The following is a 15,283-nucleotide window of genomic DNA, read 5'->3' as shown; positions in this document are numbered from 1 at the left end:
AAAGTCGGTCTGGCAGACTCTGCAGGGCCTATGCATTATTCTGGAGTTCTCTCGCTGTCTGGGAATCTCTGGGATAATCCTTCTAACTAAATAACAAGACATCTGGCATCCTTCATATGGTGCCTACTCTAGGCTTGCCCACTTTATCGTATAGTTGCAATCCACAGTCTGTTTGGAGCTACTTGTAAATTCCCACTTACATTTACTCCCAGGTAAGTGTTTATAGACAAGACGGTGCAGTGGCTATCCAGTCCATGCAGGAAAAGCCTTCCCCCACATTTATTCTTGACACAACACACATTTCCAACATTGATTTAACTTCTGGGAAGGTTTTGTGGCTAGTTCAGTTCATATACAGAAACCTACTGCCAGTGAGAGCTTCCTGTCGTATTTAAATACAGTCAGATGTATGGGTAAAATAGGATACAAGGCCACTTGAAAACATGTTTCTCCTTGCAAAAGCACCATGACAATGAAAGGCACGCCCCACAGATGGCTCTCTTTCTTTCGGTACAGTTAAAGATGTTGGGTGGAGAATCTTTTTGATTGCAAGCTGTTTAATTAGTGCCCTCAGAATCTTGCTGTCCTAGAAATCATTGGGTTGTGTATACAATTAGAATCATTGGCCTGTTACAGACAGCCAAAATAAAGCTGCTTCAAGTCACAGTGGAGGTATGGTGTTTCAATGATGCATGCTTCCTAAGAGTCCAGAAGTCGCACCGAAGCCACTCTCCAGCCTGGAGTGTGGCTTTGGTGTGGCTTCTGGACTCTTAGGACGTATGCATCATTGAAACACCATACCTCCACTGTGACTTGAAGCAGCTTTATTTTGGCTGTCTGTAACAGGCCATAGAATCATAGAGTTGGAAGAGACCACAAGGGCCATCCAGTCCAACCCCCTGCCATGCAGGAAATCACAATCAAAGCATCCCGGACAGATGGCCATCCAGCCTCCGTTTGAAGACCTCTAAGGAAGGAGACTCCACTACACTCCGAGGAAATTTGTTCCACTGTCGAACAGCCCTTACTGTCAGGAAGTTCCTCCTAATGTTGAGGTGGAATCTCTTTTCCTGTAGATTGCATCCATTGCTCCGGGTCCTAGTCTCTGGAGCAGCAGAAAACAAGCTTGCTCCCTCCTCAATATGACATCCCTTCAAATATTTAAACAGAGCTATCATATCACCTCTTAACCTTCTCTTCTCCAGGCTAAACATACCCAGCTCCCTAAGGCGTTCCTCATAGGGCATGGTTTTCAGACCCTTCACCATTTTAGTCGCTCTCCTTTGGACACGCTCCAGTTTCTCAATGTCCTTTTTGAATTGTGGTGCACAGAACTGGACACAATATTCCAGGTGGGGCCTGACCAGAGCAGAATACAGTGGCACTATTACTTCCCTGGATCTAGACACTATACTTCCATTGTTGCAGCCTAAAATCGCATTGGCCTTTTTAGCTGCCGCATCACACTGTTGACTCATGTTCAACTTGTGGTCTACTTGGACTCCCAGATCCCTTTCATATGTAGTTTCATTCAGCCAGGTGTCCCCCATCCTATATCTGTGCATTTTATTTTTCTGCCCTAAGTGCAGTACCTTACATTTCTCCGTGTTGAATTTCATTTCGTTAGCTTTGGCCCAGTTTTCTAGTCTGTTCAGGTCATTTTGAATCTTGATCCTGTCCTCTGGAGTATTAGCTACTCCTCCTAATTTGGTGTCATCTGCAAATTTGATAAGTATTCCCCCAATTTTGTCCTCCAAGTCATTGATAAAGATGTTGAACAGTACTGGGCCCAGGACAGAGCCCTGTGGGACCCCACTGGTCACTTCTCTCCAAGATGAAAAGGAGCCATTGATGAGCACCCTTTGTGTTCGGTCGGTCAATTGGACTGCTTGTGATATTATACCAAGCTCGTATTCATCTAGAAATCTGTGATTTGTGAAATTTGTCCTTAGTCAAGTTCCCTTCAAAGGTGGAGTATGTTGAGTTTTAATTTCCTAGAGACTGTCTTCTCTGTATTACAAACATTGACTCAAATGAAGAATGAACAAGTCAGGAGCAACACTGGGAGGCCTAAATAGAGAGCTTGGAAAGGTTACACTTCGGAACCACAACTCCCAGGATCCCCCAGCCAACATGACCAGTGGCCATGCCTGTTATTGTTGTGTGCCTTCAAGTTGTTTCTGACTTACGGCCACACTAAGGTTAAGTTATCGTGGGGTCTTCTTGGCAAGATTTGTTCACAGGAGGAGGGTTGCCTTTGGCATCCTCAGAGGCTGTGAGACTGTGACATGCCCAAACTCACCCAGTGGGTTTCTGTGACTGAGCAAGGATTCAGACCTTGATCTCCCAGAGTCCTAGTCCTGCATGCAAAGAACTACATCACCCGTTTTTTTTGTCCCAAGGAGATGTGGACTGCCGCACTGATACATATCGGGATCATTGTTCCCATTACATTTTGGGTTCGTGAATCTTTCCGAGTCATCTTAACCCTTGTTGTATTCATACATGCCATCATTTCGGGATAAAATGTAGCTGCTTCCATTCCCTTGAACAATACAGAGCGATCTAAATTGATTCGAAAGCATATTCAGAAGAAGCGGATCAATGTGGATATTTCAGGAAATTTGTGGGGAAAACAGTATCGAATATCCTAGGTTAAATGGGTTTTTGGTAGTCCCCCCCCCCAAAAAAAAATGCACCAAGTGCATTTGGGGCAAGTGTAAACACCAAGGAAATAACCTGGATTCATGTGGGATTACTTTCGTAATGTGAATGGGGCCCATGCTAGCCGGGGGATTACAGGAGTTGTCATTTTTAAAAAACTTTTCCAAGCTCTGCGCAAATATTAGGCTCTTGGTCTAGTACAGCTTGTGGCTACAGTGCTGAACAGAGATAATAACGGGGACAACTGTTGCTGAGTCTATTATGTGCTGTTTCCAGATGGCAGGTTAATTGCATTTAGATGGATGCTGAACTGGTTTGTGCAATCAGCATTCATGATAGGAGCAGTTGCTGGTGCAATACTGTCAACAGATCCTAAATGATGTCAGGACTGGTGTTATCTGCAAGATTCTCCTGTATCCCACAAAATAATTTCTGATCTTTTAATAAGTATATTTGGCATTTTGTTCAGATAACAAGAGTTGTTGAGGTTTAATTATTGACCTGTGGTTTGGTATAATCTTGAATAGTTTATTACCTGGGATCTCTTTACTCAGATTCAGAAAGTAAGTTGAAGACTGCTGTGCTTTTCTATAGAAAGGTGGGTTATCTCCCCTTCCTCAAGAGTTGTGTTCTCTTATTAATTATATGATCCCAGGCTGAAGCCTGACACTGAACACAGTTTTGGAATCTAAATCCTAGCATGCTTTTTCTCAGATGAGGTCTGTGCATGATTTGTATTCTCTTCCTGATTTTGACCTGTTGACTAATTACTTATGTCAATATTTTAAAGCAGTATATTTAGAACAGTCCTTATTGAAGAATGGACTATGGGTTTTGGGATCTCAGCCTTTTTATGAATGAATCCTGTCATGTCAGACTCAGATGCTTTCCCCACAATCAGTTCGTATTATGAACTGAGTTCAGGCTGAATTTAATGGTGTACTTGGAGGGAATATTAGCATCTAAATTGTAGAAATAATCCAGTTTGACACCACTTTAACTGCAGCATCCTACAGAATTCTGGGAGTTGTGGTTTTGTGAGGCTCCAGCACTTTGGAACAGCAAAAGCAAAAGGCCTTGTAAATCTATCCATCCCAGGATTCCATGGAATAGAGCTACAATTCTTAAACTGGCATCAAGCTGCATTATTTCTACAATAATAGATGGTATGCCTAGGCCAGCATTTAGCAGTCCTAATGCCAGAGTGGGCAAGACAGGACTGTGCTGAAGCCTTTTACTGTGCAGGATAAGGCTATACTTCAGAGTACACTTTGTCCCATTTGACCAAGTGATAGGTAAAAATCTGTTTAAATACACTTAAGATGAGGCTGTAGTCATCCTTTCTAAAGCTGAAGGCAACCTGTCAGCTGCAGGTGAGACGTATATGTGAATTTTAAATGATCCCCAAGCTCCCTGCAAACTAGTACATAGCTGTGAAAAATTCCAACCTGTACTCTCTCTGATGAACTAATTTTCTTCATATTTGGAAGTTTGTGTGTAGATGTTTGCCATCAATATACACACAATTGTAGTCTGAAGTAATGGAAGGGGATTCTACCACTTTACTTAGCTGAACATGTAGATTGACATTAATTGTGTTTTTATACATTTCAAGTCAATAGCAGTTGTGTGACTTTCATGCTAGACCATTTACAAAAGGCAAGACTGAGAGTTTATTACAAGGTAATAATCCTAAAAACCCTCACATAAGCAAAAAATTCCAGGTTATTCTAACCATAACTCTTGTCCATTGAGCAATTTAAAGATCACTGTTTTGTCCGCCCAATGTAAATGTGCTAAAGAGATAATCCTGCTTCAGTGTTGTTCTGGCCGACAGGAAAAAAAAAATCAGAGATGGGTGAGAGATTTATTTCAGTTTGTTTCTGACCAGAATAGTGCATGTGTATCCAATTCACGCCTCTTGGAACTGAGCCCAGGCCCAAACAGAGTCTGTGACCTTATGTTTTCAAGCTTGTAATTTGATTTGCGTAACATAAACAGCATACGAAAAATGTGCACATTTGAAAAATGTGCAATATGCATGACAAAATCTGCATTGGAAAAAATAAAAACAAACATGAGAGTCAATGGAAGAAAATGTGTACATTTCAGAAGTATGTTCAGTTAATTCATATATGTGTGTGTTTACATTAAAATATATACACATCTTTAGGCAGAAAAAGAACATCTTGCATCGTGTGTGTGTGTGTGTGTGTGTGTGTGTGTGTGTGTGTGAAATAGAAGGGAATATTATGGTTTCATTGTTTCTGCTGGATTTGGTGTCAGCTTCTTTAGGTCACTCACAAAAATTTGTAGCAGTCCTCTGTTTACTGTGAACTTCTATTCTCTTACTCCACCAAGTTGTTCTATTTTTATTTTTTTAAACTGCAGACATCATTGTTTTTGATTTATACAAATCAGTTGTGCTTGCCTTGGGGAAATTGTGTGCCTCTTTGAAGAGGTGTAGTTTGGCATGAGATAAGACCATCCAGTGCTAAAGATGAGTAACATGGGAAGTTGTACTAAGAAGGGTTCTCTTAGTCAGGAGTTTTCCAGGAGCAATATTCTAGGAGTATCAGAAAAATAATACAATTACATTTTCAATTCCATCTGTTTTAATACCAGAAACCATGACTGCGATCCAGGGCCAGCGACTAGGCAGGGAGAGAGTGTATTTAAAATTATTGTTTTCATTTTGGTTTCTGAACCTGTCATTTACAGGTCAGAACTGCAGTCAGGTTAGTACAACTGGTCTGTACATTATGATTCCCATGTTGAAGTTATTAAAAGTGTGAGTTTCCACATGACTCCCCCCCCCCACATACACACACTTTTTGACACGACATGGAAGCTCCACACAGTGTTGACAGTCTGCCTGGCAACCTGCTACAACTGATGTTGGCTGAAAGGGGCAGGTAAGAGTGACAGAAATGTATAAAATGATGCGTGCTACAGATAGGGTTGCCATAACTGTCAACCTCCAAACCGGGACAAAGGACAAATGTAGGACAAAATTTACCACCACCCCCCCCTGAAATGTAGGACATATTTTTAGAATGGAGGATTCACGAAAACATTTAATAATTTTAAAAAGTATTAATATAAACGCATGTTTCTTTGGCATGCTCAAAATGGAGAACATTTTGGCATTATTCCTAGACAGATGGCAGAAATGTAGTTCCCTTTCTGGCCATCTCCCCCCCCAAATTCCAAAACACACACAACAGCACATTTGGGCATTGAACATGGCTTTATTTAACATGGCCTCTTGCATATTTCAGAGGCTTATTCCATAACCAACCCTTTGGGTTTAACACTGAACATGGGTTAACATGGCTATGCATATTTAACATGTCAAGGTGGTTTAACAAGAAGTGGATTTGCCCTCGGTTTCAGGTTTCTTACCCCAACTGTACTTCTCAGAAGTGTGTACTTGGTCAAGGTACTTTGGTTTTTCTTCACTGCGCATGAGCTTGTAAAAATCAGAGCAACTTACATTGGCTATGCCTCAGAAACTTGCTGATATCAATATCATCATCATCACCATCATTGTCACAACAAGGCAGACTTGTTAGCATTAAAAGCACCAAAAATACACAGAAAATGCACGTTGGAAAGTCACACTGTCTTGGCTTCAGAAAAAGCGAGCGCAGGCCTCAGAAGCTGACTGATATCAATATCACCATCATCATCACTATCATTGTTAAAACAAGGCAGACCTGTTAGCATTAAAACCACAAAAAACACACAGAAAAGGCACTTTGGAAAAAAAACTTAGGAAATGGGCACCCACCTCCTCCTTCTCCTCCTCCTGATCCTCTTCCTCCTCCTCTTCCTCCTCATCCCCCTCTCCTCCTCCTCCTGCTACTCTTCCTCCTCCTCCTCCTCCGCTGGCCACTGCTGCCTCGCCGGGCCTGGACCGGCCCACATGGGGACCAAATAGAGGAGCTCCTCCTCTTGAGGCTAGCTGGCCAATGGGGGCAGACTAGAGCTACAACAGCCCCGCCCCCTGCCAGAAGCCATTGGCCGGCCAGCCTCAGGAGGAGGAACTCCTCCTGCTTAGCCCTGCACGCAGCCCTGAAAGAGCGCGCAGGGCAACAGGAAGTGCTGGCCGACGGCAAAGGCTGCGACGGTGGCCACGGCAAAGGATGCGGCGGTGGTTGTGGCCGCAGCGGCAGCTGACCCGGGGCAAACCCGGGTCAATGAACGAACTGGGACGGGACGACCCCACCCAGTTAAAAAGCGGGAATGTCCCACCCCCAGGCAGGACATGGCAACCCTAGCTACAGAGAAAGCAAATAAGGAAGAACTTTATTCCTCTCATAATACTAGAAGCCAGGATCAGTCACTGAGACTAAAGCCCAAAATGCATGGGCCAAATAAAGTGGCTTCTGGCCATTTTGCGGGTGTGGCATTCAAATGATACATGCCTCCAAAGTGGCTGGAAGCCAGTCCAACATGGTAATCCAGTCCTTTGAACCGGATCAAAAAGAAGTGAAAATAATCCGGTTCCTGACAGTGGCTGGTAGGGGACTGCGGCAGTGGCCCACTTTGGAAGTGGGCCATGCGGTTGCTATGCTCTTGGCATGATCACAGCTGGAGTGGCCACAGAGCACTCTTTATTGGCCGTCTGCCTCACCCCTCTATGGCGGAAGCTTCCGGAAGGGTAAAAGGAATTGCAACAGTACACAGTGCATAGTTAAACTGAAGAATTTAATAATATATGGTGCAGTGATGGCCACCAACTAGGACAGCTTTAAACAGATATTTCACAAATTAATGGAAGATAAGGCACTCTGTGTGTGTGTATTCTCTTCAGTGCCAAAAGCAGTATTCCACACATATCAGTTGTAAGGGAACACAAGCAAGAGTGAGTTCCAATAGACTTCTAATTGGCAAGAGTGTGAACAGAACACTCAATTATGTAGGCTGTTGATGCTATCCAGCATTACTCTTCTTAGGACAATATCACAGTACACTGTTATAGTGCTACTGTATCACTTTAACTTCTATGGTTGCCTCCCATGGAATTCAGGGCTCTGTAGTTTGCAGAGACCAAAAATCTCTGGCTGAGAATTCTAAATTTCCCTCCCTGAATGGCAAATTGCAAATTTTCACACGAGGCAGCTGTAGTAGTTAAAGTGGAATAATTTCACTAAAACAAGATAGTATTATATTGTCCTCAGTTCTTAAGCTGTTATTTGAATGCTGTCTCAAGTGGCCTGCATGCAGCAGTTATCAAAAGTCAACCATTGCCTTAGTTTTTTTTAAAATATTGGGTTATTTGCAGCTTTTGATCAATTTTATATGTATTTATTAATTAATTTATTGCATTTTTATGCCACCTTTCTCCCAGAATGGGACCCCAGGTGGCTCACAAGACTCCCTTACTTCAGAAAATTGCTTAGCAAGCAAGCTTTGAGGACAGAGCATGTGTAGGGAGACCTGTGGAGGGCAAAGGTGCACATTTCAGATCTCGCAATTCAGTGAACCAAATTATGTCTCAAGAGTCCATGTGGAGCATGAATTTTGTGGTAGAAATTTCTGTCACTTGCTTAACCCATGGAGCAATCTGGTTAGATATTCTCATTTAATCTGGACTTAATTTGATCTGTTAAAATGCATGGGCCTTGGAGAAATAACTTCTGGGCATATACAACTAGCTCATCCTTAATATAGACAGCTCTTCTTAGAAACCAGAAGATCTACCACTTTTTTGCTCCACCTCAGCAGGGTTGTCTATGCTGCTATTGCATTCTGGGAAGTGAATCCCAGCTACTGCTGGGAATCAATAAAATCAGATTCCCCCTTTTCCCTTCACCAGTTAATTTGCTGAGTTAATTATTGACCCAGGTGCACAGCACAGTAACCTGAGCTCTCTGTGCCCTAATTACAGTAGAGGAGACAGTTCTGAGCCAAAGCAGTCATGCAGCTGAAACCTGGCAAAAAGAGCTGCCTCTTATTACGCCAAAGAATTTCTCTTAGCCACTGAAGTTAAAAGTTTCCTACTTGTGCCTTTCATTCATTCTCTCAGCTGCAAATTACTCTTTCAGATGCCTAGTTGCAGTTGGATAGGCTGATGCCACCATGTGCCAAATTGCTTTTATAAAGCAGTTGAATGTGGAGGTGAGAGTGGTGTATACCCCAAAGTGATGAAAAGAATGTACAGTTGAAATTATGCAGAGCTATTTGTAGTCTATTTGTAGTTCTCCAAAAGGATTGTAGGCCAAAGACTTATTTTCTTTTTCAGGAGTACAAAACCCACTTAAATGAGGGTAATCAATGCCCTCTCCTCTCTTCTGTTCTGTCATTCTGTAGGGTTCCTAGGACCCTCTGAAAGTGTTTCAGTGGAATGCCCCAGATAACACCTCCTTAAATCTGCTTGAATCAGCCTCTCTGATTAGAAGGGGGATTTTGTGCCAGTTAGGACAGAAGAAGCTTTCACAACCCATGCATGCTGAAACAGGGTCCTTGTTGTGAATGGTCATCACCTCCTTCCACTGCTTATATAACACCATAACTGCTGGTCATTCATGCTTCTGGCAGTCTGTCACATCTAATCCTCCCTCAGCCTCATCTAGAGCCATCTCCCTTTTTCTCTGCACCATTTGGGCTTGGGGCAGGAAATCTAGTTGAGAGAATGTCAGTCTCTGGGAAAGCATCCAAGTAATCCCGGGAGTTGAAGAGAACTATCAAACTGCCATCTCTGTTTTGTTTTGGAAACAGACATGTGGGAGGAAGGAAATGAGCAGGCAAGTGCTAGAAAAGAGAGCTGGGAGATGAGTTTGTTCCTTTCCATGGCATAACCATTAACCAGGAAAACCCCCTAGTATCTGAGCTTCAGGGAATGATTAACAGTGCAGGCTTGCTTGGGCATGTGGGCATATTTCCCACAGAGTCAAAGAAGAATAAAGCCCATCCTAATGCAGGAACCCAAAGGTTGTCATATCTCAGAAAATAGGAGTTTGAGCAGCAGAAACAGTAGACTTGGCTTGCTGTTATGGCTGTCTGCATTAGAGGAGATTGCGACCCTGGAAAACATAGTAACTGACTCATGCAAGCTTTTTGAGGGTGCGTATTTTAAATAAGTTGGATTCATTTGGGTGAGCAGAATGACAGTGCTGATAGGTTTGCTGCACACCCAGATGCCAGTAGACAATCAGCAGTCGTAATGTATGTTCTGGTGATCTGAAAATTTGCCAGTCCTATTAATCTAACTAGCCACAACATAAGCATTCTGAGTATGTTGAATTAAATGTTGGATCCTGCCTCTCAACTTGCTGTGGAGTCTTTAAAAACGGTTGAGATTTTAAATAAAGAAACATTAGCAGCAAACAGAGAATATTATAAGTTAAATACAGCAAAGCAGCAAGAAAAAAAAACATTGTGAGATTTCCAAAAGCTTGCCTAAAATGGCAGGTAATGCTTCAGATGCTTTCTTAAAATATATCAAGGAAGTGAAAACCAAACCAAGGCTATGTAATTTGGTTCTCACTGATGGGGAGGGGGCTGCCCGAGTTTCCCCAGGGGAAATATGAAGACTTATCTAGAACAGGAGAGGGGAACCTCTGTGACACGTCTTGCCCTGAGCCTGATTGGATTCTCTATCCTGCCATAGTGGTGAGAAACCCCATCCCAAACCAGAAGAAGAGGAAAGAGGGTGGAAATAGCCTGAAAATAGGAGGGGGTAAGGGACTTGACATGCTGGCATCAGTTGTCACAATTTATATGATGATCAATTGTGTTGGTTTAACATTTTTAAAAAAATCTTGCCTTTCAGGTAGGATCAAATACTATGGAATAATATGTGAAAGTAGGACAAATAGCCTGAAACATTGTGTGATTGGCAAAACATTGTTTGGCTCTTTTTTAAAAAAAGGTAGGACATATAGTCCTCTAAATACCACTACCCCTAAATATATTTGCTTCCTCTGGAAAAGCCCTTTAGATGCCTTCCCTTCAGGAATAAAGATGAATATTTTCTTGTGTGATCACTTCAGATGCTTCAGATTTGAAACATTATGAGGAGTTCAGATGATACTATCTTCCATTCTTAACCCTACCCTGTTTTCTTACTGCTTCTTCAGGTTTGGTTTTGAAGTGTAAAATTCTGATAAGAAGGGAAAGGCAAAAGGTGCACAGTGGTTTTTGACTGGCAATTTTAGTAGTAATCTTGTTTTCTGAAAGCAGCTCTTTTGTTCCTGGGAAGGAACAAATAAAGCAGTATTTTTCTCTACAGCTATCACCTCCAGACAATTCAGGGAGGAATCCTTGGAGTGAATAGGAAATATTTATTTCCACTTGCCATTGCTGCCTGTATACCCTTGGGAGCAGCCTTCCTACCACACCAACAATCATTCAATTAACTAAAATCCTAGCAAGGGCACTTTCCATACTAGAATGGAAAGTGCTGACATTTTCATTGGCAGTTTATGGACAGCTGAGAGGGATCTCTGTCTAGGTAAGTAAAGCTATTGTAGCTATTTGCAACATCTTTACTGGAAGAAGACAAGCCCTCCCTTCATCCTCCATCTTGAGGGAGAGAGAGGCAGGCTAGCTCCAAGAAGCCAAGTCCTCCCTCCAGTCCATCTGCCTTTGTCCAGGCCTCAGAGGTAGAGAAGAACTGCTGGACCTCATCCTCTTCCCCACCACCACTCCCTTCTCCTTTTGTGTCGTGTCTTTTTAGATTGTAAACCTGAGGGAAGGGAACCGTCTAATTAAAAAGATTGTACAGCGCTGTGTAAATTTACAGCGCTTTATAAATAATTTACAGTTTTAAAAAAATCAATGAAAATATATTTGAGAATCCTGGAAATTTAAAAATAACCATGAAAATGATCATAGAATCGTAGAGTTGGAAGAGACCACAAGGGCCATGCAGTCCAACCCCAACAGATGGCCATCCAGCCTCTGCTTAAAGACCTCCAGAGAAGGAGACTCCACTACACTCCTAGGGCGTGTGTTGGGCTGTTGAACAGCCCTTACTGTCAGGAAGTTCCTCCTAATGTTGAGGTGGAATCTCTTCATGTAGCTTGCATCCATTGTTCTGGGTCCTGTTCTGTGGAGCAGCAGAAAACAAGCTTTCTCCCTCCTCAATATGACATCTCTTCAAATATTTAAACAGGGCTATCATATCACCTCTTAACCTTCTTTTCTCCAGGCTAAACATCCCCAGCTCCCTAAGTCGTTCCTCATAGGACATGGTTTCCAGACCTTTCACCATTTTAGTCGCCCTGTTTTGGACACACTCCATTTTCTCAGTGTCCTTTTTGAATTGTGGTGCCCAGACCTGGACACAATATTCCAGGTGGGGCCTGACCAAAGCAGAATATAGTGGCACTATTACTTCTCTTGATCTAGACACTATACTTTTAATGATGCAGCCTAAAATTGCATTGGCCTTTTTAGCTGTCGCATCACACTGTTGACTCATGTTCAGCTTGTAGTCTACTTGATCTCCCAGATCCCTTTCACATGTAGTTTCATTCAGCCAGGTGTCCCCCATCCTATATCTGTGCATTTTATTTTTCTGCCCTAAGTGCAGTACCTTACATTTCTCCGAGTTGAATTTCATTTTGTTAGCTTTGGCCCAGCTTTCTAGTCTATTCAGGTCATTTTGAATTTTGATCCTTAGCTATTCCTCCTAATTTGGTGTCATCTGCAAATTTGATGACTATGCTCCCAATTCTGTCCTCCAAGTCATTGATAAAGATGTTGAATAGCACTGGGCCCAGGACAGAGCCCTGTGGGACCCCACTGGTCACTTCTCTCCAGGATGAAAAGGAGCCATTGTTGAGCACCCTTTGGGTTCGGCCGGTCAACCAATTACAGATCCATTTAACAGTTGCCTTGTTTAGCCCACATTTTACAAGCTTGTTTGCAAGAATATCATGGGGAACTTTGTCAAAGGCCTTACTGAAATCAAGATATACTATATCCACAGCATTCCCTTAATCTACTAAACTGGTAATTTTATCAAAGAGATCAAATTTGCCTGGCATGACTTGTTTCTCTGAAACCCATGTTGACTTTTTGTGGTTATGGAATTGCCATCTAGATGTTCACAGAGACTCTGTTTAATGATCTGCTCCAGAATCTTTCCTGGTATTGATGTCAGACTAACTGGACAATAATTGTTGGGATCCTCTTTTTTTCCCTTTTTGAAGATGGGGACAACGTTTGCCCTCCTCCAGTCTGCTGGGACTTCTCCTGTTCTCTAGGAGTTTTCAAAGATTATTGCCAATGGCTCTGATATTACCTTTGTCAGTTCTTTTAATATCCTTGGATGTAGTTCATCTGGTCCTGGAGACTTAAATTAATTTAGATAACTAGGTATTCCTCTACTATCTCTTTACTTATTCTGTGCTGAAATTCCTCAATTCTGTCCTCTGCTCCATTATCCTCAGGTTGAGCACCCTTTGCCTTTTCTGAGAAGACTGAGGCAAAGAAGGTGTTGAGTAATTCTGCCTTTTCTCTGTCCCCCGTTAGCATTTTGCCATCTTCTTCACACAGTGGTCCTACCGTTTCCTTCTTCCTTTTGCTGCGGACATATCCAAAAAAGCCCTTTTTATTGTTTTTAACCTTTCTAGCAAGCCAGAGTTCATTCTGCATTTTAGCTTTTCTGACTTTATCCCTACATGTGCTCGCTATTTCTTTGAATTCCTTTTTCGTGATTTCTCCCTTTTTCCATTTCTTATAAATGTTCCATTTAAAACTTAGCTCAGTTGAAAGTTCCTTAGTCATCCATCCTGGTTTCTTGAGACACCTCCCATTTTTCTTTCTCAATGGAACTGTTTGAAATTGTGCCTTCAGTATCTCCCTTTTAAGAAACTCCCATCCATCCTGAACTCGCTTCTCTTTTAGTAGTTCTGACCACGGGATCATCCTCAGTACTTCTCTAAGTTTACTGAAATCCGCTCTCCTAAAGTCTAACATATGAATCTGACTTTGCCTGGCTTCTCCTTTCCACTGTATAACAAACTCCAGGAGAACATGGTCACTTCCACCTAATGATCCCACCACTTGCACCCCGTTAACCAAGTCATCCTTGTTGGTTAGGATCAGATCTAAAATAGCTGACCCCTTTCTTGCCTCTTCCACCTTTTGGACAATGAAATTGTCTTTGAGGCAAATGAGGAAATTGCTAGACCTTGATGATTTTGCTGAGTTTGAATTCCAGCAAATATCAGGATAGTTGAAGTCATCCATCACTACTAGATCTTTCCTTTCTGAGTGTGTAGTTATATGTTCTAGAAAGGCATCATCCAATTCCTCCATCTGACTGGGGGGTCTGTAGTAGACTCCCACAGTAACATCCTTGTTGTTTTCCTCCCTTTAATTTTTATCCAGATGCTCTCCACCTGGCTGCCAGTATTGATGTCCTGGATCTCTTCACTGGTGTAAATATCTGTGACATATAGTCCTATTCCTCCTCCTTTCCTGTTTGGCCTATTTCTCTTAAAAAGGTTATACCCCTCTATTTCTACATTCCACTTATGAGACTCATCCCACCAGGTTTCAGTGATGCCTATTATATCATATTTGCTTTGTTGTATTAGGAGTTCGGGTTCATCTTCCTTATTTCCCATGCTCTGTGCATTAGTGTAGTGACATCGCAGACCATGCCTCTTGCCTCTCACTGTTGGGTCCTTGCACTATTTGTCTTGTTTCCTCTATGTCAGTTTGACTATTTTCTCCAGCCCTTTCACCTTCCTTAATATTGTCTCCCTTTCCCACGAAACTCAGTTTAAAGCCCTCCTGATCAAATTCTTGAGACTGTTGGCAAAAACATTTCTTGCAACTGGCATGAGATGCAACCCGTCCGTTGCAAGAAGTCCCTGCTCATGGAACTGCAGCCTATGATTGAAGAATCCAAATCATTCTTGACGGCAACATCTGTGGAGCCAGTTGTTCACATCTGCTATTTTCCTCTCCCTTCCTGGGTCATGACCTTCAAGTGAAAGAAGAGACGAGATGAAAACTTGTGCATCCGTTTCTTTCAGCTTCCTACCAAGAGCCTCGTAATCCCTTCTGATGTTCTGAAGGCTGTGTCTTGCAGTATCATTGGTTCCCACATGGACCAAAAAGGAAGGGGTATTGGTCAGTAGGCTTAACAAGTCTTGTCAGCCTCTCTGTCACATCATGAATCTTTGCCCCAGGGAGACAGCACACCTCCCAAGACATCTTGTCAGGCCCACAAACCACTGGTTCAGTACCTCTCAGCAAGGAGTCCCCCACTACGACCACATGCCTCCTCCGAGGCTTAGCAGCAGTTGTTCCCTCTAGTGGAACTCTCAGGCTCCCCCTGCTCTGTCCCTGAAGTCTGTCTATGCTGCTCTTCCTCATCCTCCTTGATAAGGAAAAGAGCTTTGAATCGATTCTCTAGCTGCAGGCTCCCAGAACATTCCCTTGGCCTACTTTTCTGTGTGACATTCCTCCAGCTGTCTGCCTCCTGTGTATGTGAAGTGACCTCCTCCGCCCCAGCAACTTCCTCTGTGTGGTACTTGTGATTAGTTCCATTCTGTCCAGGAAATCCTCTTGCTCAGTAATATGCTGAAGTGTAGCTACTCTGGGCTCCAGCTGCTGTATTTTCTCCTCCAAGAGCTCTACCAACTTGCAC

This window comes from Sceloporus occidentalis, unplaced genomic scaffold (assembly GCF_023333645.1).
Source record: "Sceloporus occidentalis isolate IW3139 unplaced genomic scaffold, rSceOcc1.0.p SCAF_3, whole genome shotgun sequence".
In the NCBI taxonomy this organism is placed as follows: domain Eukaryota; kingdom Metazoa; phylum Chordata; class Lepidosauria; order Squamata; family Phrynosomatidae; genus Sceloporus; species Sceloporus occidentalis.
This window is presented reverse-complemented; position numbering follows the sequence as displayed.